At 44.1% G+C, this 20,285-nt stretch overlaps 1 protein-coding gene and 1 long non-coding RNA gene across 3 annotated transcripts in view; one reads left to right on the top strand and one right to left on the bottom strand.

The window, feature by feature from the left end:
* Window positions 1-20,285, top strand: part of USP50 (ubiquitin specific peptidase 50) — a 78,550-nt gene that overhangs the window by 9,138 nt on the left and 49,127 nt on the right. The window lies entirely within an intron of this gene.
* On the bottom strand, window positions 752-14,118 carry LOC143775490 (uncharacterized). The gene is made up of 3 exons (XR_013215657.1): window positions 13,924-14,118; window positions 3,485-3,637; window positions 752-1,303 (listed from the first exon to the last, which is right to left on the bottom strand). It is a non-coding gene; the product is annotated as an uncharacterized LOC143775490 (long non-coding RNA).

Here is a 20,285-nt window from a genome sequence, read left to right as displayed (position 1 = left end):
ATAAGGTGGAGGTAAAAGTAGAAAAGGGTGAGTCTAGTAATAGCATAAAGGTAATATTGTAAGGGTGGTGGACTATACTGTCATGTTCCTGCCCCTGAAGACACCAATCACATCATGTCAATAATGTCATGGGTCTTTTACATATCCTGTGTCATGTGAAGTGTAAACTATGTCCTGTGGTTTTTATTTTGTATTGTGATATAGACTACAATATGGTAATATGCATAGTGTAAAGGTAGTGTACATAGTGCTGGTAGTAATAACACAATTTCCAGATTCATATTTGTGACTGCCATTCGTCACAAGACAATCCTATCTACCTCCTTAAATCTGCCATATCATATTGAAGAGAACCAAAGGAAGCTTTTTTCTTATAAAATTAATAAACTTTTATTTATAACAATACTAACAATTTAAAAATACCTAAAAATACAAGCACATGACACAGTAATGAAAGTGCAGAAAACACAAACGTGCAAAAAAAGACACCAGAAAAATAATGAGGCACCCTGCATGAACTATTCATATCCCATATAAGCGTAGTTCAATTGTACGTATGGTGCAGACATATTGCTCACCTACATGCCAATCAGGAGGGGAAGTATCCCTATATGAAAGTCACCTGTTCTATGGCATTAGTCAGTATCACAGTAAGTAATGGTATAGTTTAAGGCCATAATGGTAGTAAATATAGGAGCCCTGTGATAGAAACATAAAGAGAACATGTCTCACCTAGTGCAGGGTGGGTCTCAGCACGCACCCCGACTCGCGTTTCGCCGCTGTGAGCCTCGCTTTCTCAAGGGGGAAGTGTTAGGCTGAGTGGCTTACAGGACCTTTAAGTAACTATGACAACACACCATGTGATCGTCACATGGTACCGCTTACCCCTATGCTGTGTCTATATGGCGCATGCGCGCGCCGCGGTCCCGGTCCTCCCACCCCCGCCCGGACATATCCCGCACTGAGCACAAGCAGGCACCAGCTGGTCCCGATTGCACCCACCACAGGACGCCGCCGGACGAGAATGGGCGGCCGCAGAGAGAAGGACCGCGCATGCGCACCACAGCAGGGGTGTCTGTACTCTGTGTTAGCTAAATGAAAAAGTCCAAAAATAAACAAATAAACAAATAGGTATGATGATAAAGGCTATTTCCTCAACAAAGGAATCCACAATCTGCTGAGTTCTGTATATATGTCAAAGGCATCCAGTCAGTAATCCAATTCAACTCTTTATCAGCATTTTGTCTGTTTCTCATAATGAGGATCCCAAATTCAGGCTATATTCCTGGTATATAGAAGAGGCCTATATCATATAAGACAAAAGGGGAGTATTAAAACCAAACACCAAACACAAATTAAAATACAGGATGAAAAGAGGGGTATAAGTAGGTACAGTATATATAGAAAGATGACTCACAAATATGGGGCAAAATTCAGGGATTCATTTAAACCCGCAGGTTTCATGGTTCCAAGGGTCACTATCCATTTAAGTTCGCGTTGTGCTAACAATTTTTTTACATTTCCACCTCTGATGCCAACATGTACTACATCTATGCCCCTAACCGTAAAATCCCTAGGGTTACAGTTATGTGCCATACGAAAATGTTTTGGGATTGTTTTAAGGGTTGAGATGTCCTCTACTGATTCAGCAGCACTAATGTCCCGCACATGTTCCCTAATGCGTACCCTCAGTTCCCTGGACGTTAGTCCTACATATATGAGGGGGCAGCTACATGTCGCGTGGTATATTACATTTTTAGTGCTGCAAGAAATATACTCTCTTATCTGAAAACGTTTTTGATCAACCGAATCAAATGTTGACGTTTGATGGGCATTAGTACATGCCAGACAATGACCACATTTAAAAAAACCTTTTCTAGGTTGTGTGTTACCAAAAAAGTTTTTACTGGGTGCTACATAATGACTTTTGACTAACAAGCCACCCAAGTTTTTAGATCGCCGAGGGGTCATCAGAGGTCTGTCAGTCAGGAAGGGTCTCAGGGAGGGCTCAGCACTCAGGACAGGCCAATACTTTGCCAAAACACTCCGCATGTTGTCCCACTCATGGTTAAAAACCGAAATAAAGTGTATATGATCATCTTTCTTATTTTTATTTTTCTTCTGGTACAACAGTGAGTTGCGGGACACTGACTTAGCTTTATTATAGCCGTATTTAATACATCTCTGGCTATAGCCCCGCTGTTCGAATCTTCTTTTCAAATCAGAGGCCTGGATTTCAAATTTTTGGTCAGTCGAGCAGATCCGCCGCATCCTCAAGAACTGTCCAACCGGGACGGCCCTCACTGTGGACTGACTATGCGCTGTCATGGCATGTATAAGAGAGTTTACTGATGTTTCTTTACGAAAGACATCAGTCTGGATGATGGAGGATGAGTCCACCTCCAGACTGATGTCTAAAAAATAAATTTTAGCTGTATCATGTCTATATGTTAATCTAATATTAAGATTATTATAATTCAGTCCAACCATGAACTCATCCAACTGCCGCACCGTCCCCCGCCAAAAAATCAAAATGTCATCGATATAGCGTAGCCAACATAGCACATGGTCGGCGGCCCCCACCCCCGCATCACCAAACACCAACCTCTCCCAGTAACCCAGGAAAAGGTTGGCGTACGCGGGGCCACAGGCCGCACCCATGGCCGCGCCACGCCTCTGTTGGTAAAATTGGTCTTTAAAAGTAAATAAAATATGCGTGAGGACGAAGTGCAGCAGTTCCAGGATGAGTTCACAAAGAGGGCCGTCCAGGTTGGAGGCCTTGAGGAAGAAGCGGACCGCTCGAATACCATCCTCATGATTAATGCAAGTATATAACGTTTCAACGTCTGCCGTTACCAGGATGGTATCCCTATCCACAAAGACACCATCAACCCTAGTAAGAACGTCCGTCATGTCTTTTACATAAGAGGGCAATGTTTCCACGATTGCCTTCAGGTAATGATCAATGAACTTGCATATGGGGTCACACAGACCACCTATCCCTGACACGATCAGACGTCCCGGTGGGTTGACGGCGTCCTTGTGTATCTTGGGAAGCAGGTAAAACGTGGGTATTTTGGGAAACTGCACTGTTAGTCCATCTAAGATTTTCTTATTAATTATCCCCACATCAAAAGCCTTCATCAGGATTTTTTGGAGCCGTGCAGAGGACACCACCGGATTGTATCCTATTTTAATATACACTTCATTATCACGCAACTGCCGGAACACCTCACATTCATATTTGGCAGTTGGCCAGACCACGATGTTCCCCCCCTTGTCAGCTGCTTTAAACACAACATCGTCCATAGATTGTAATTGGCGAATACTCTCCCTTTGTATTTGAGTTAAATTGTCATGCCAGCGGTAGCTGGACAAAGTATTCAGTTCATTTGTCACCAACTTGGTAAAAACTTCCACCGCCGGACAGAGTGACAAGGGGGGAAGCTCGCTGATCTGGGAAAAATATTTTTAGGGAACCCACCTTCAACATCCTGGGTCTGTTGCTCGAGGAGTTCTTCCAGTATCCGTATGGTGTCTCTCTCTGCAGCACTCCAACCCTCCAAATCATTCCCTCCTTTACTGTGCAGTTTTTTTAAAATCAACTTGCGTGAGAACAAGTGGAGGTCTTTTAATGCTGTGAAATAATTATAGTTGTTAGTTGTTTCTATCACAGGGCTCCTATATTTACTACCATTATGGCCTTAAACTATACCATTACTTACTGTGATACTGACTAATGCCATAGAGCAGGTGACTTTCATATAGGGATACTTCCCCTCCTGATTGGCATGTAGGTGAGCAATATGTCTGCACCATATGTACAATTGAACTACGCTTATATAGGATATGAATAGTTCATGCAGGGTGCCTCATTATTTTTCTGGTGTCTTTTTTGCACTTTTGTGTTTTCTGCACTTTCATTACTGTGTCATGCAGGGCCGGCTCCAGGTTTTTGAGGGCCCCGGGCGAAAGAGTCTCAGTGGGCCCCCCCCCGTCCTTTAACACATACCACAATTCATGATGCCCAGATACAGCAGAGAAGTATAGGTATAGTACAATGCCAGATTTCACTTCTTACATGAGTGGTAGCTATTGTAAATTCTGCAGTGTATATATACAGGACAGGAGGAGTGGTACTGTACAGTGTATATATACAGGAGTGGTACTGTACAGTGTATATATACAGGAGGAGGGGTACTGTGCAGTGTATATATACAGGAGGAGCGGTACTGTGCAGTGTATATATACAGGAGGAGCGGTACTGTACAGTGTATATATACAGGAGAGAGGTACTGTGCAGTGTATATATAGAGGGGAGTGGTACTGTGCAGTGTATATATACAGGGGAGAGGTACTGTGCGGTGTATATACAGTATACAGGGGAGAGGTACTGTGAGGTGTATATATACAGGGGAGAGGTACAGTGCAGTGTATATATACAGGACAGGAGGAGTGGTACTGTGCAGTGTATATATACAGGAGAGAGGTACTGTGCAGTGTATATATACAGGAGGAGTGGTACTGTGCAGTGTATATATACAGGGGAGAGGTACTGTGCAGTGTATATATACACTCACCGGCCACTTTATTAGGTACACCATGCTAGTAACGGGTTGGACCCCTTTTGCCTTCAGAACTGCCTCAATTCTTCGTGGCATAGATTCAACAAGGTGCTGGAAGCATTCCTCAGAGATTTTGGTCCATATTGACATGATGGCATCACACAGTTGCCGCAGATTTGTCGGCTGCACATCCCAAAGATGCTCCATACAAGGCAGGATGGATCCATGCTTTCATGTTGTTTACGCCAAATTCTGACCCTACCATCCGAATGTCGCAGCAGAAATCGAGACTCATCAGACCAAGCAACGTTTTTCCAATCTTCTACTGTCCAATTTCGATGAGCTTGTGCAAATTGTAGCCTCAGTTTCCTGTTCTTAGCTGAAAGGAGTGGTACCCGGTGTGGTCTTCTGCTGCTGTAGCCCATCTGCCTCAAAGTTCGACGCACTGTGCATTCAGAGATGCTCTTAGGCCTACCTTGGTTGTAACGGGTGGCGATTTGAGTCACTGTTGCCTTTCTATCAGCTCGAACCAGTCTGCCCATTCTCCTCTGACCTCTGGCATCAACAAGGCATTTCCGCCCACAGAACTGCCGCTCACTGGATTTTTTTTCTTTTTCGGGCCATTCTCTGTAAACCCTAGAGATGGTTGTGCGTGAAAATCCCAGTAGATCAGCAGTTTCTGAAATACTCAGACCAGCCCTTCTGGCACCAACAACCATGCCACGTTCAAAGGCACTCAAATCACCTTTCTTCCCCATACTGATGCTCGGTTTGAACTGCAGGAGATTGTCTTGACCATGTCTACATGCCTAAATGCACTGAGTTGCCGCCATGTGATTGGCTGATTAGAAATTAAGTGTTAACAAGAAGTTGGACAGGTGTACCTAATAAAGTGGCCAGTGAGTGTACAGGAGAGAGGTACTGTACAGTGTATATATACAGGAGGAGTGGTACTGTACAGTGTATATATACAGGAGAGAGGTACTGTGCAGTGTATATATAGAGGGGAGTGGTACTGTGCAGTGTATATATACAGGGGAGAGGTACTGCGCGGTGTATATATACAGGGGAGAGGTACTGTGAGGTGTATATATACAGGGGAGAGGTACTGTGCAGTGTATATATACAGGACAGGAGGAGTGGTACTGTGCAGTGTATATATACAGGAGAGAGGTACTGTGCAGTGTATATATACAGGAGGAGTGGTACTGTGCAGTGTATATATACAGGGGAGAGTGTCATGAATCCCCAATGGCTAGGGATAGCACAGGATGAGCAAAGTATAATAAATATCGGACGAGCTCTAGGGTGATGGAACCTGGGCTGACCGCTGCCCTACGCCTGACAAACGCAACTAGAGATAGCCAGGGAGCGTGCCTACGTTGGTTCTAGACGCCACGCACCAGCCTAAGAGCTAACTAGTACTGCAGAGAAAACAAAGACCTCACTTGCCTCCAGAGGAATTAACCCCAAAGATATAGTTGCCCCCCACATGTATTGACGGTGAAATGAGAGGAAGGCACACACATAGAGATGATGTATATAGCTTTAGCAAATAGAGGCCCGCTGAAAACTAGAAAGCAGAATGACACAAAAGGGGACTGAGCGGTCAGCAAAAAACCCTAATAAAAAAAAACCATCCTGAGATTACAAGAACCCATGTGCCAACTCATGGCACATGGGGAGAACCTCAGTCCACTAGAGCAACCAGCTAACAAAGAGACATTCTAAGCAAGCTGGACAAAAAACCAAACAACTGAAAATCAGCACTTAGCTTATCCTGAAAGATCTGGGAGCAGGTAGGCAGGAACCAAACAGAGCACATCTGAACACATTGATAGCCGGCAAGGGAAATGACAGAGAGGCCAGGTAAAATAGGAAACACCCAGCCTCTGATGGACAGATGGAAACCAAAGGCCGCAACCCACCAAAGTCACCCAGTACCAGCAGTAACCACCAGAGGGAGCCCGCAAACAGAATCCACAACAGTACCCCCCCCTTGAGGAGGGGTCACCGAACCCTCACGAGAACCCCCAGGGCGATCAGGGTGAGCTCTATGGAAGGCGCGGACCAAATCAGTCGCATGAACATCGGAGGCGACCACCCAGGAATTGTCCTCCTGACCATAACCCTTCCACTTAACCAAATACTGGAGTTTGCGTCTGGAAACACGAGAATCCAAGATCTTTTCAACAACATACTCCAATTCTCCCTCCACCAGCACCGGAGCCGGAGGCTCGACCGAAGGAACAACAGGCACCTCATACCTCCGCAACAACGACCGATGGAACACATTATGAATAGCAAACGATGCTGGGAGATCCAAACGGAAAGATACAGGGTTAAGAATCTCCGAGATCCTATAAGGACCGATGAACCGAGGCTTGAACTTAGGAGAAGAGACCTTCATAGGGACAAAACGAGAAGACAACCACACCAAGTCCCCAACAAGAAGTCGGGGACCCACGCGGCGACGGCGATTAGCAAACTGCTGAGTCTTCTCCTGAGATAACTTCAAATTGTCCACCACCTGATTCCAAATGTGATGTAGCCTGTCCACCACCACGTCCACTCCAGGACAATCCGAAGACTCCACCTGACCAGAGGAAAAACGAGGATGAAACCCCGAATTACAAAAAAAAGGAGAGACCAACGTGGCCGAACTAGCCCGATTATTAAGAGCAAATTCGGCCAGTGGCAAAAAAGCAACCCAGTCATCCTGATCAGCAGAAACAAAACACCTCAAATAAGTTTCCAAGGTCTGATTAGTTCGCTCCGTCTGGCCATTCGTCTGAGGATGGAATGCAGACGAGAAAGACAAATCAATGCCCATCTTGGCACAAAACGTCCGCCAAAATCTAGACACAAACTGGGATCCCCTGTCAGAAACGATATTCTCCGGAATCCCATGCAAACGAACCACGTTCTGAAAAAACAAAGGAACCAACTCAGAGGAGGAGGGCAACTTAGGCAAGGGCACCAAATGAACCATCTTAGAAAAGCGGTCACACACAACCCAGATAACGGACATTTTCTGTGAAACCGGGAGATCAGAAATAAAATCCATGGAAATGTGCGTCCAAGGCCTCTTCGGGATGGGCAAGGATAACAACAACCCACTAGCCCGTGAACAGCAAGGCTTAGCTCGAGCACACACTTCACAAGACTGCACAAAGGTACGCACATCCCTAGACAAGGAAGGCCACCAAAAAGACCTGGCCACCAAGTCTCTTGTACCAAATATTCCAGGATGACCAGCCAACACAGAAGAATGGACCTCGGAGATGACTCTACTGGTCCAATCATCCGGAACAAACAGTCTTTCTGGTGGACATCGATCCGGTTTATCCACCTGAAACTCCTGCAATGCGCGTTGCAAGTCTGGGGATACGGCGGACAATATTACCCCATCCCTAAGGATACCAGCAGGCCCAGTGTCTCCAGGAGAGTCAGGCACAAAACTCCTGGAAAGAGCATCTGCCTTCACATTCTTTGAACCTGGCAGGTATGAAACCACGAAATTGAAACGAGAAAAAAATAACGACCAACGAGCCTGTCTAGGATTCAAACGCCTGGCAGACTCAAGGTAAGTGAGATTCTTGTGATCAGTCAAGACCACCACGCGATGTTTAGCACCCTCAAGCCAATGACGCCACTCCTCAAATGCCCACTTCATGGCCAAAAGCTCCCGATTACCCACATCATAATTGCGCTCGGCGGGCGAGAATTTTCTAGAGAAGAAAGCACATGGCTTCATCACCGAGCCATTAGAACTTCTCTGTGACAAAACCGCCCCCGCTCCAATCTCGGAAGCATCAACCTCCACCTGGAAAGGAAGTGAAACATCTGGTTGACACAACACAGGAGCAGAAGAAAACCGGCGCTTAAGTTCCCGAAAGGCCTCCACGGCCGCAGGAGACCAATCAGCAACATCAGCACCCTTTTTAGTCAAATCAGTCAAAGGTTTAACAATACTGGAAAAATTAGCAATGAACCGACGATAAAAATTAGCAAACCCCAAGAACTTCTGAAGGCTCTTAACAGATGTAGGTTGTGTCCAGTCACAAATAGCCTGAACCTTAACGGGATCCATCTCAATAGTAGAAGGAGAAAAAATGTACCCCAAAAAAGAAATCTTCTGGACTCCGAAGAGACACTTTGAGCCCTTCACAAACAGAGAATTGGCCCGCAAAACTTGAAACACCTTCCTGACCTGTAGAACATGAGACTCCCAGTCATCAGAAAACACCAAAATATCATCCAAATACACAATCATAAACTTATCCAGATATTCACGGAAAATATTGTGCATAAAGGACTGAAAGACTGACGGAGCATTGGAGAGTCCAAAAGGCATTACCAAATACTCAAAATGGCCCTCAGGCGTATTAAATGCGGTTTTCCACTCATCACCCTGTTTTATCCGCACCAGATTATACGCACCACGAAGATCTATTTTAGTGAACCACCTAGCCCCCTTAATGCGAGCAAACAAATCAGTAAATAATGGCAATGGATACTGGTATTTGACTGTAATCTTATTCAGAAGGCGATAATCTATACAAGGCCTCAGGGAACCATCTTTTTTTGCCACGAAAAAAAAACCTGCTCCCAGAGGGGACGAAGATGGACGAATATGTCCCTTTTCCAAGGACTCCTTAATATAATTCCGCATAGCAGTATGCTCTGGCAGTGACAGATTAAATAAACGACCCTTAGGGAACTTACTGCCAGGAATCAATTCTATAGCACAGTCACACTCTCTATGGGGAGGGAGCGAATTGAGCTTAGGCTCCTCAAAAACATCCCTATAATCCGACAAAAACGCAGGGATCTCCGAAGGAGTAGATGAAGCTATAGAAATCGGAGGTGCATCATCATGAACCCCGTGACATCCCCAGCTTAGCACAGACATTGTTTTCCAGTCCAGGACAGGATTATGAGTTTGTAACCATGGCAGACCAAGCACTAGTACATCATGTAAATTATACAGTACAAGGAAGCGAATCACCTCCTGATGAACGGGAGTCATGCGCATGGTCACTTGTGTCCAATACTGCGGTTTATTCATAGCCAATGGTGTAGAATCAATTCCTTTCAGAGGAATAGGAACTTCCAGAGGCTCTAGACTAAAACCGCAGCGTTTAGCAAATGACCAATCCATAAGACTCAGGGCAGCGCCTGAATCCACATAGGCATCAACGGAAATGGAAGACAGTGAAAAAATCAGAGTCACAGACAAAATGAACTTAGACTGCAGAGTATCAATGGCAAAAGATTTATCAACCCTTTTTGTGCGTTTAGAGCATGCTGATATAACATGAGCTGAATCACCACAATAAAAACACAAACCATTTTTCCGCCTATAATTTTGCCGTTCACTTCTGGACTGAATTCTATCACATTGCATAGTGTCAGGTGCCTGTTCAGAAGACACCGCCAACTGGTGCACGGGTTTGCGCTCCCGTAAACGCCAATCAATCTGAATGGCCATAGCCATAGACTCATTCAGACCTGTAGGCGCAGGGAACCCCACCATAATATCCTTAATGGCCTCAGAAAGACCATTTCTGAAGTTTGCAGCCAGGGCGCACTCATTCCACTGAGTAAGCACCGACCATTTCCGAAATTTCTGACAATATATTTCCGCTTCATCATGCCCCTGAGAGAGGGCTAATAAAGCCTTTTCAGCCTGAATCTCTAGGTTAGGTTCCTCATAGAGCAATCCCAATGCCAGAAAAAACGCATCCACACTGAGCAATGCAGGATCCCCTGGTGCCAATGCAAATGCCCAATTCTGAGGGTCGCCCCGTAGGAACGATATAACAATCTTGACCTGTTGAGCAGGGTCTCCAGAGGAGCGAGATTTCAAAGAGAGAAACAATTTACAATTGTTCCTGAAATTCAGGAAGGTAGATCTATCTCCAGAAAAAAACTCTGGAATAGGAATTCTAGGTTCAGACATGGGAGTGTGAACAACGAAATCCTGTATGTTTTGAACCTTTGCCGCGAGATTACTCAGGCTGGAAGCCAAACTCTGGACATCCATGATAAACAGCTAAGATCAGAGCCATTTAAGGGTTAAGAGGAGGTAAGAAGCAGCTAGACAGCAATTAAGGGCTAGGCAGCCAAACTCTGAAGGAAAAAAAAAAAAAAAAAAATTTTCCTTGAACACTTCTTTTTCTCCTGCTTCAGCCCAAACAATTAACACTTTGTGGGCCGGCTATACTATCATGAATTCCCAATGGCTAGGGATAGCACAGGATGAGCAAAGTATAATAAATATCGGACGAGCTCTAGGGTGATGGAACCTGGGCTGACCGCTGCCCTACGCCTGACAAACGCAACTAGAGATAGCCAGGGAGCGTGCCTACGTTGGTTCTAGATGCCACGCACCAGCCTAAGAGCTAACTAGTACTGCAGAGAAAACAAAGACCTCACTTGCCTCCAGAGGAATTAACCCCAAAGATATAGTTGCCCCCCACATGTATTGACGGTGAAATGAGAGGAAGGCACACACATAGAGATGATGTATATAGCTTTAGCAAATAGAGGCCCGCTGAAAACTAGAAAGCAGAATGACACAAAAGGGGACTGAGCGGTCAGCAAAAAACCCTAATCAAAAAAAACCATCCTGAGATTACAAGAACCCATGTGCCAACTCATGGCACATGGGGAGAACCTCAGTCCACTAGAGCAACCAGCTAACAAAGAGACATTCTAAGCAAGCTGGACAAAAAACCAAACAACTGAAAATCAGCACTTAGCTTATCCTGAAAGATCTGGGAGCAGGTAGGCAGGAACCAAACAGAGCACATCTGAACACATTGATAGCCGGCAAGGGAAATGACAGAGAGGCCAGGTAAAATAGGAAACACCCAGCCTCTGATGGACAGATGGAAACCAAAGGCCGCAACCCACCAAAGTCACCCAGTACCAGCAGTAACCACCAGAGGGAGCCCGCAAACAGAATCCACAACAGGAGAGGTACTGTGCAGTGTATATACAGGGGAGTAGTACTGTGCGGTGTATATACAGGGGAGTGGTACTGTGCGGTGTATATATACAGGGGAGAGGTACTGTGCGGTGTATATATACAGGGGAGAGGTACTGTGTAGTGTATATATACAGGGGAGTGGTACTGTGCAGTGTATATATACAGGACAGGAGGAGCGGTACTGTGCAGTGTATATATACAGGGGAGAGGTACTTTGTGGTGTATATATACAGGAGGAGTGGTACTGTGCAGTGTATACACTTCAACAGCCGCCCAGCCCTGGCCCCCAGCACCTGTCCTGTATATATATTATATACACTGTATCTATACAGGCTGTGCTGGGGGCCTGGGCTGGGCGGCTGCTGTAGTATATATATATGTCAGCTGCAGCCGCCCAGCCCATGGCCGCCCCAGGTCACCCAGACTGTCAGAATATTCAGCGATAGCATGGCACTCACTCAGGCACCGGTAGGAGCTCCTCCGAAATCTGCCTGTGCCTGATAAGTTCAGCACTGCACGCAGCTAGCGGCAGGAGAGCAGAGCAGGAGAACGTGCTCTCTCCGCCCACAATGTCACGCTGGCTGTGTCCTTAACCCCGATGTGCCTGGCCCTGCACTGACTAAGAAGATGCTTGTGCCAGCGCAAATTGGAATCTATGACTGCGTGAGTGGGCCCCCCCGTCTCGCTGGTGTCATGTGCTTGTATTTTTAGGTATTTTTAAATTGTTAGTATTGTTATAAATAAAAGTTTATTAATTTTATAAGAAAAAAGCTTCCTTTGGTTCTCTTCAATATGATAGTGCTGGTAGTGTACAGCATCGAACTGCACAGAGTAAGATATAGATTAAGTACATATGATAGAATGTGATAGGCATTGTAAGTGTAATGTGCTTAGTGCATACTCTTATAGGGTGCATAGTGTTTGTAAGGAAAATCTGCCCAGCAACAAGCTGCAGGGACAGATATAGTTAAGTGTTGGGACCATTCCAGAGAGGGAAGGCTTTTTCATAAGGACAGAATTGTGCTTCCTGGATCGACATAAAGTTAGAGTTCATTGAGTAGTGTGACGAGGTCAAGTTTAAAGTACAGTGGGCTGACAGCACGAGGAGTAAAGATCATCCTGGGCAGTATGAAGCCTTATGAAAGGCTCATGCTATGGAGAGTACCTCAACTCGTTCTGTAGAGAGGAAGATGGATGTGGAGCCACATGCTTGAAAGCTAATTGATCTCGGGTGCACTGCGGATCTGAACTGGGAAGCCCTGGGACTGAGAGGATCAGTGGCCGAAGGGACAGTCCAGGTGGAATTAAAGGGTGAGGTTAGGCATAACCCCCTACTGTGGTCAGTAATCTTGGGATGGCACCATGCTAGACAATATAGTGGACTTAACCCCCATATTTTGGTGTTTCTTCCCTTCCAAGGCAATCCCTCCTTTCTACAGGGCAGGCCACCTCCCATCTATTATGTGCTTGGGAATAAAGGATGTAGACTGGTCTGTGACATGTTGGCGGACAATCAATGTCCTCTTAATTTGGAAGACACTGTCTTTAGATACCCAATCCTGGTGGGAAATAACTTTACTATAACTCAAGTGAGATATTATGCAGGCTCGGTACTGCAGGATATACAGGATAACGTTAGAGTGCACCCTCTAAACTTAATTTCCATTAAACCCCACACGGGGAATTACTCTTTCAGTTTTATATACAAGTCACTGAAACCTTCCATACAGTGGTCAGACTCTTCACCGGACCCGGGGAGATAGGTATCTCAGCTAACTGACTGTCAGGTAAAAGACCTCTTGAAAGCCACAGTATTAACTCTATGTTACCATATGATAGCTACACAACCATGACTCTCATATTCCATAGAGCATATATCTCCCCAGAGGTTAAGTCTAAAATGTCCCCCTCAGGTGATTTTCCCTGCCCTAAATGCTTACATTCTCTAGCTGATATTTTTCATTGTCTCTTTGACTGTCCAAAAATATGGGAGGTTTGGGATACAATCTTGCAGCATCTTACTAATACCTTTGGTGTATCTATTTCTCTTTCTCCGGAGTGTAACAAAAAACAGAAAATATGGGGCTCTTCGAAACCATCCACATTGCGCAGTCCGCCCTGGCTCTAACCCATATCATTTTATATCGCCGCTTCATCGGTGATCTGTTTTTTATTTGGAGAGGCACTAGGGAGGAGGCTATTGGGTTCGTGGCTCATTTGAATTCCAATTCTTTGGGGCTGTCATTTACTTCTAACGTTGCCGATGGAGCTATTTAATTCCTGGACTTGTCCATCTGGCTGGATGCCTCTGGGAAGTTGTCAACAGCCACGCATTTTAAACAGGTCGATGTGAACAGCTACCTTGGGTTCGACAGTGGACACCTCCCCAGTTGGATTAAAAACATTCCATATGGGCAGTATTGGAGAATACGTAAGAATTGTAGTAGTGAGCAAGATTTTCTTCTTGAATCAAAAGTTCTGGAAAAAAGATTTGTAGCTAAAGGATATCCTATCTGGCTGTTACTGCCTTATTAGGTTGGGCTATCTATGCAGAGCCTTTATGTGGGTCCCGATGGCTTTTGGATAGAGTGGTTACATATGAACATCATGGAACTCTGTGGTCTTGGAAGGAGAAAGAAAGAAAAACGAAGGATTATGATCAAACACTAATGGAATATAGGTTTCAATTGTACACTGTGTTCCAAATTATTATGCACATAGAGTTTAGGAGTGATAAGGTTAGAATTTTTTTGTTTGTCATTTAAACTCATTGATGGTGATGTGTGTCAGGGATCTTTATATCACTGAAAGCAATTGCAGATACCTGTGCAAATTAGTTTGGCAGGTGTGTCCAAATAAAGGCAAGACTACTTAAGAAGGCTGTTCCACATTATTAAGCAGCCTACATTTTTTGCCAAAATGGGAAAGAAAAAGGATGTGTCGGCTGCTGAGAAGCAACAAATTGTGGAGTATTTAGGTCAAGGCATGACTACAATCAACATTGCCAAGACACTTCATCGTGATCATCGCACAATCAAGAAGTATGTAGCTGACTCCCAGCAGACACGTGTGCGTGCTGATAAGGAAAAATTGAGGACTCTTTCCAACAGGCAATTGCGTAAGGTTAAAAGAGCAGCTGCAAAAATGCCTTGTCATAGCAGCAGACAAGTTTTTGAAGCTGCTGGTGTCTCCAACATCCCCAGAACAACAAGATGCAGGGTCCTTCAGAGGTTTGCAGCTGTGCGTAAGCCATCCTGTCGACCACCTCTATCCACTGCACACAAGCAGAAACGGCTCCAGTGGGCCAAACGATACATGAAGACTGACTTCCAAACTGTTTTGTTCACCGATGAGTGCCGTGCAACGCTCGATGGTCCAGATGGATGGAGTGGAGGATGGACACCTGTTATGGACCTGGTGGTTAGGTGCACCTGGAATGACCTGATGGTTAAACTAGAAGACAGGACGAGCTCTGGGAAGTGGGAACTCTGCTGACCGCAAATCCTAATCCTATAACACACACACTAGAAATAGCTGTGGAGCGTACCTAACTCTCCCTAGACGCCTCTTCACAGCCTAAGAGCTAACTACCCCTAAAGATAGGAAAATAAGCCTTACCTTGCCTCAGAGAAAATTCCCCAAAGGTAAAGGCAGCCCCCCACATATATTAACTGTGAGTTAAGAGGAAAGTCACAAACACAGGGATGAAACAGGTTTCAGCAAAGGAGGCCAGACTTACTAGATAGACTGAGGATAGGAAAGGGATCTATGTGGTCAGCACAAAAAACTACAAAAAGCCACGCAGAGTGTGCAAAAAGACCCCCGCACCGACTCACGGTGCGGAGGTGCCACTCTGCAACCCAGAGCTTCCAGCTAGCAAGGCAATATCATGTTAGCAAGCTGGACTAGAACTTAGCAAGTACTAAGAAATATATTCAGTACACAATGAACAACAAATGAACTAGCAGGGACTTAGCTTCTGCTGGAGAAGACAGGTCATCAGAAAGATCCGAGAGAGATCTGAACCAGTGCTAATACATTGACAGCTGGCATGGAGTAACGATCTGAGTGGAGTTAAATAGAGAAGCCAACCCAGCCGCAAACGAGGGCAGCTGAGGAAGCAACCTCAGAACCAGCAGTTCCACTCACAGCCACCAGAGGGAGTCCACGGACAGAACTCGCCGAAGTATCATTCATGACCACAGGAGGGAGTTCAAGAACGGAATTCACAACAGACACCCCATGAAAACACGGCTAAGGCGCCAACAAGGAGGAGGTGGAGTAATGTTTTGGGCTGGAATCATCGGGAGAGAGATTGTCGGCCCCTTTATGATCCCTGAAGGGGTAAAGATGAACTCCATAATCTATGTGGAGTTTCTAAAACAACACTTCCTGCCATGGTTCAAGAGGAAGAACAGTGCTTTCCGCATCAAGATCATTTTCATGCATGATAATGCACCGTCTCATGCTGCAAAAAACACATCTACATCTCTGGCTGCTATGGGCATAAAAGAGGACAAACTTATGGTGTGGCCACCATCTTCCCTTGACCTCAACCCCATTGAGAACTTCTGGAGCATAATCAAATGGAGTGTCTATGATGGCGGGAGTCAGTTCACATCTAAGGAACAGCTCTGGGAGGGTATTCTGTCCACATGCAAAACAACTGAAGCAGAAACCATCCAAAAACTGACAAATTCAATGGACGAGAGAGGTCAGAAGCTTATTCCGAACAAGGGGTCCTACGTGCAAATGTAACATCACCTAGAATAAAGTTTTCACTTGAAAACTGTTTGATTTCATTTTGTAATAAGCTGATAATGCTTATAACTTCACAATTGACCATTTTTTTGTTCAAAATAAAAAAAAAAGGTTGAAAACTCTGCTGTGCATAATAATTTGGAACATGCATTTTGAGTGTTTTTTTTTTTTTTTTAAAGATACTGTTTTCATAGGCAGTTTTTTCCAAAACTTTGCAATTATACTAGAATAGTAGATGACTGGAAAATAACAATGACTGCAATTCAGATAGGTAATTTAGAGAAAATATGAGGAAATATTATTTGCATAATAATTTGGAACACAGTGTATGCTCATCATGTTTTTTATTGTCACTATTTTGAGGCATGTTTATTCATTATTTATATATATTTATATTGTTTTTTCTGATATACGGTATATATATATATATTTCATATGTTTTTCACTATTATACGTAATGTGTAATTGGTTCTACGGAATTTTCAGTTGTTAGTACACTTTATTACGGCTTATTTATTATATTATTTAGTAACTTAATGTGTCCATGATAAGGGTATATCTCGATTAGTATATATTGGTTTACGGCATGTCTATTTTTTACTTTATTTTATTAGTTTATGCCCTTTATTGGATTAGGAACTTTGTCTTATTCTTTGCGCACTTTGTCACTTTATATTTGGGTGTCCATTCACCTCATCCCTCACCGTACCCCTATTGGCTTGATCGGCAGATAGCCACGCCTCCGGTATATTACGCTCTGGTGTATGCACACCCATTTTTTGTCAGGAGTTGTGCATGTCGATTCAGCTGTTCTTGCGCACTTTGTCACTTTATATGTGGGCGTCGATACACTCTATTCCTTATTGTATTTCTCCTGGCATGATTGGTAAATAGCCGCACCTCTGGCACACTACGCTACGGTATATGCATACCCATTTCTGGTCAGGAGGTGCGCATGTCGATTCAGCTGCTCCTCTGACTTCCGGTCCTGCGCAGAAAGGTTCGCTTGCGTTCCACGCTGCGCTCCAGCGCAGTCTGCATCGGAAGTAATTTCTCATGAGGTTTGCAACATATAACTGACATGCGCCGAATAAACACTGACCACTAGGGTTGAGCGAAACGGGTCGGCCATTTTCAGAAGTCGCCGACTTTTGGCAAAGTCGGGTTTCATGAAACCTGACCCGACCCCTGTGTGGGGTCGGCCATGAGGTCGGCGATCTTCTGAATCTGGTATCGGAATTCCGATACCGAGTTCCGATATGTTTGCGATATCGGAAATCGGTATCGGAATCCACATTTAAGTGTAAAATAAAGAATTAAAATAAAAAATATTAATATACTCACCTCTCCGGAGGCCCCTGGACATTGCCGCTGGTAACCGGCAGCCTTCTTTGCTTAAAATGAGTGTGTTTAGCGCCTTCCATGATGTCACGGCTTGTGATTGGTCGCGGCCGCCCATGTGACCGCTCACGCGACCAATCACAAGCCGTGACGTAATTCTCAGGTCCTAAATTCCTAATTCTAGGAATTTAGGACCTGAGAATTACGTCACGGCTTGTGATTGGTCGCGTGGCGGTCACATGAGCGGCCGCGACCAATCACAAGCAGTGACATCATCTAAGGCCCTTCACGCGCTCATTCTTAAGAAGGAAGGCTGCCGGAAAGAAGCAGGGCGTGTCCGAGGGTGAGTATATACCTAATAGGAATATACTCACCCTCGGCTTCTTTCCGACCCCGACCCTGACTTTTTTATAGGATCGGCCGATTTCACTCGACCCGACTTTTGAGAAAGTCAGGTTTCGTGAAACCCGACCCGATCCTATAAAAATAAAAGTCGCTCAACCCTACTGACCACCAATGAGCGCTCTACACCGGCCTAAAAAATGAAGGTAGTTCAGTCTAAAACTATCGCCCCTTTTTGAAGAAGCATCTGGCAAAACGGCATCGTCAGGTTGGTGACACTTAAATCTTCTACCTCCTTACAGTAGCTCCCAGGCACTTTATGTGAGTATCTACAAGTACTGTATGTTTCACTTCGTTCTGTTTAGTGAGTGCTAATCTCTCTGTTTTTGTGTAGCGTCAGGCACAAGAAAGCTCTATCACTGCTTTGCACATGCATTTTATATGGTAATCATGGGCGGTACCTAGACACACTAAAAAGGACCATGATGGGTTTTTTTTATTGGTATGTGTCACTGTATGTTAGTCCTGCTTGAATTTTTAAATCTGTTTTAATATTTGAAATAAATACTTATTATTTTATTTTTGAATGGACCCTCTTTTTCCCTAATTATTTTTATTGGGGGAGGTGTAGATTCTATTGTCTCCAGAGGGCCTCAATTTATCATTGGAGAAGGTTATGTAATAAACACGTTTTCATATCGCTTTTATTTATCTTTCATTCAGTTTTTATTAAGTTTTCTTACATTTTTTTTTCAATCTTATTCTCATATTCATTTTCATTTCCCTTTTATATAAGAAAATTGTTGTTATTTCACTTTTAATCATGCCTCCGATTGTTAGGTTAAGTAGGGGTTAATGGATTTCAGATCACTTCCTGTTCATTTGTTATATATAAACCACCTGCTTGTATTGTTTTTCCATCACCTGATGAAGGCGGCATTCAGCTTCCGAAATGCGTTGTGTGTTCAGCATTTTTATTAACCCCTTAGTGACAGAGCCAATTTGGTACTTAATGACCAGGCCAATTTTTACAATTCTGACCACTGTCACTTTATGAGGTTATAACTCTGGAACACTTCAACGGATCCTGCTGATTCTGAGAATGTTTTTTCGTGACATATTGTACTTCATGTTAGTGGTAACATTTCTTCGATATTACTTGCGATTATTTATGAAAAAAATGGAAATATGGCAAAAAAATTAAAAATTTAGCAATTTTCAAAATTTGGATTTTTATGCCCTTAAATCAGAGAGATATGTCACAAAAAATAGTTAATAAATAACATTTCCCACATGTCTACTTTACATCAGCACAATTTTGGAACCAAAATTTTTTTTTGTTAGGGAGTTATAAGGGTTAAAAGTTGACCAGCAATTTCTCATTTTTACAACACCATTTTTTTTTTAGGGACCACATCACATTTGAAGTCATTTTGAGGGGTCAATATGATAGAAAATAACCAAGTGTGACACCATTCTAAAAACTGCACCCCTCAAGGTGCTCAAAACCACATTCAAGAAGTTTATTAACCCTTTACGTGCTTCACAGGAACTGAAACAATGTGGAAGGCAAAAATGAACATTTTACTTTTTTTTGCAAACATTTTGCTTCAGAACCATTTTTTTTTATTTTCACAAGTGTAAAAACAGAAATTTAACCATAAATGTTGTTGTGCAATTTCTCCTGAATACGCCGATACCCCATATGTGGGGGTAAACCACTGTTTGGGCGCACCGCAGAGCTTGGAAGAGAAGGAGCGCCGTTTGACTTTTTCAATGCAGAATTGGCTGGAATTGAGATCGGATGCCATGTCACGTTTAGAGAGCCCCTGATGTGCCTAAACAGTGGAAACCCCCCACAAGTGACCCCATTTTGGAAACTAGACCCCTTAAGGAACTTAACTAGATGTGTGGTGAGCACTTTGAGCCCCCAAGTGCTTCACAAAAGTTTATAAAGTAGAGCCGTGAAAATAAAAAATCGCATTTGTTTACACAAAAATGATCTTTTCACCCACAAATTCTTATTTTCACAAGGGTAACAGGAGAAATTAGACCACAAAAGTTGTTGTGCAATTTCTCCTGAGTATGTTGATACCCCATATGTGGGGGTAAACCACTGTTTGGGCGCACCGCAGAGCTTGGAAGAGAAGGAGTGCCGTTTTACTTTTTCAATGTAGAATTGGCTGGAATTGAGATTGGACGCCATGTCGCATTTGGAGAGCCCCTGATGTGCCTAAACAGTAGAAGCCCCCCACAAGTGACCCCATTTTGGAAACTAG

This window comes from Ranitomeya variabilis, chromosome 5 (genome assembly GCF_051348905.1).
Source record: "Ranitomeya variabilis isolate aRanVar5 chromosome 5, aRanVar5.hap1, whole genome shotgun sequence".
In the NCBI taxonomy this organism is placed as follows: Eukaryota; Metazoa; Chordata; class Amphibia; order Anura; family Dendrobatidae; genus Ranitomeya; species Ranitomeya variabilis.
Note: the sequence above shows the minus strand (reverse complement) of the source record. Positions and strands in the feature narration are given on the sequence as shown.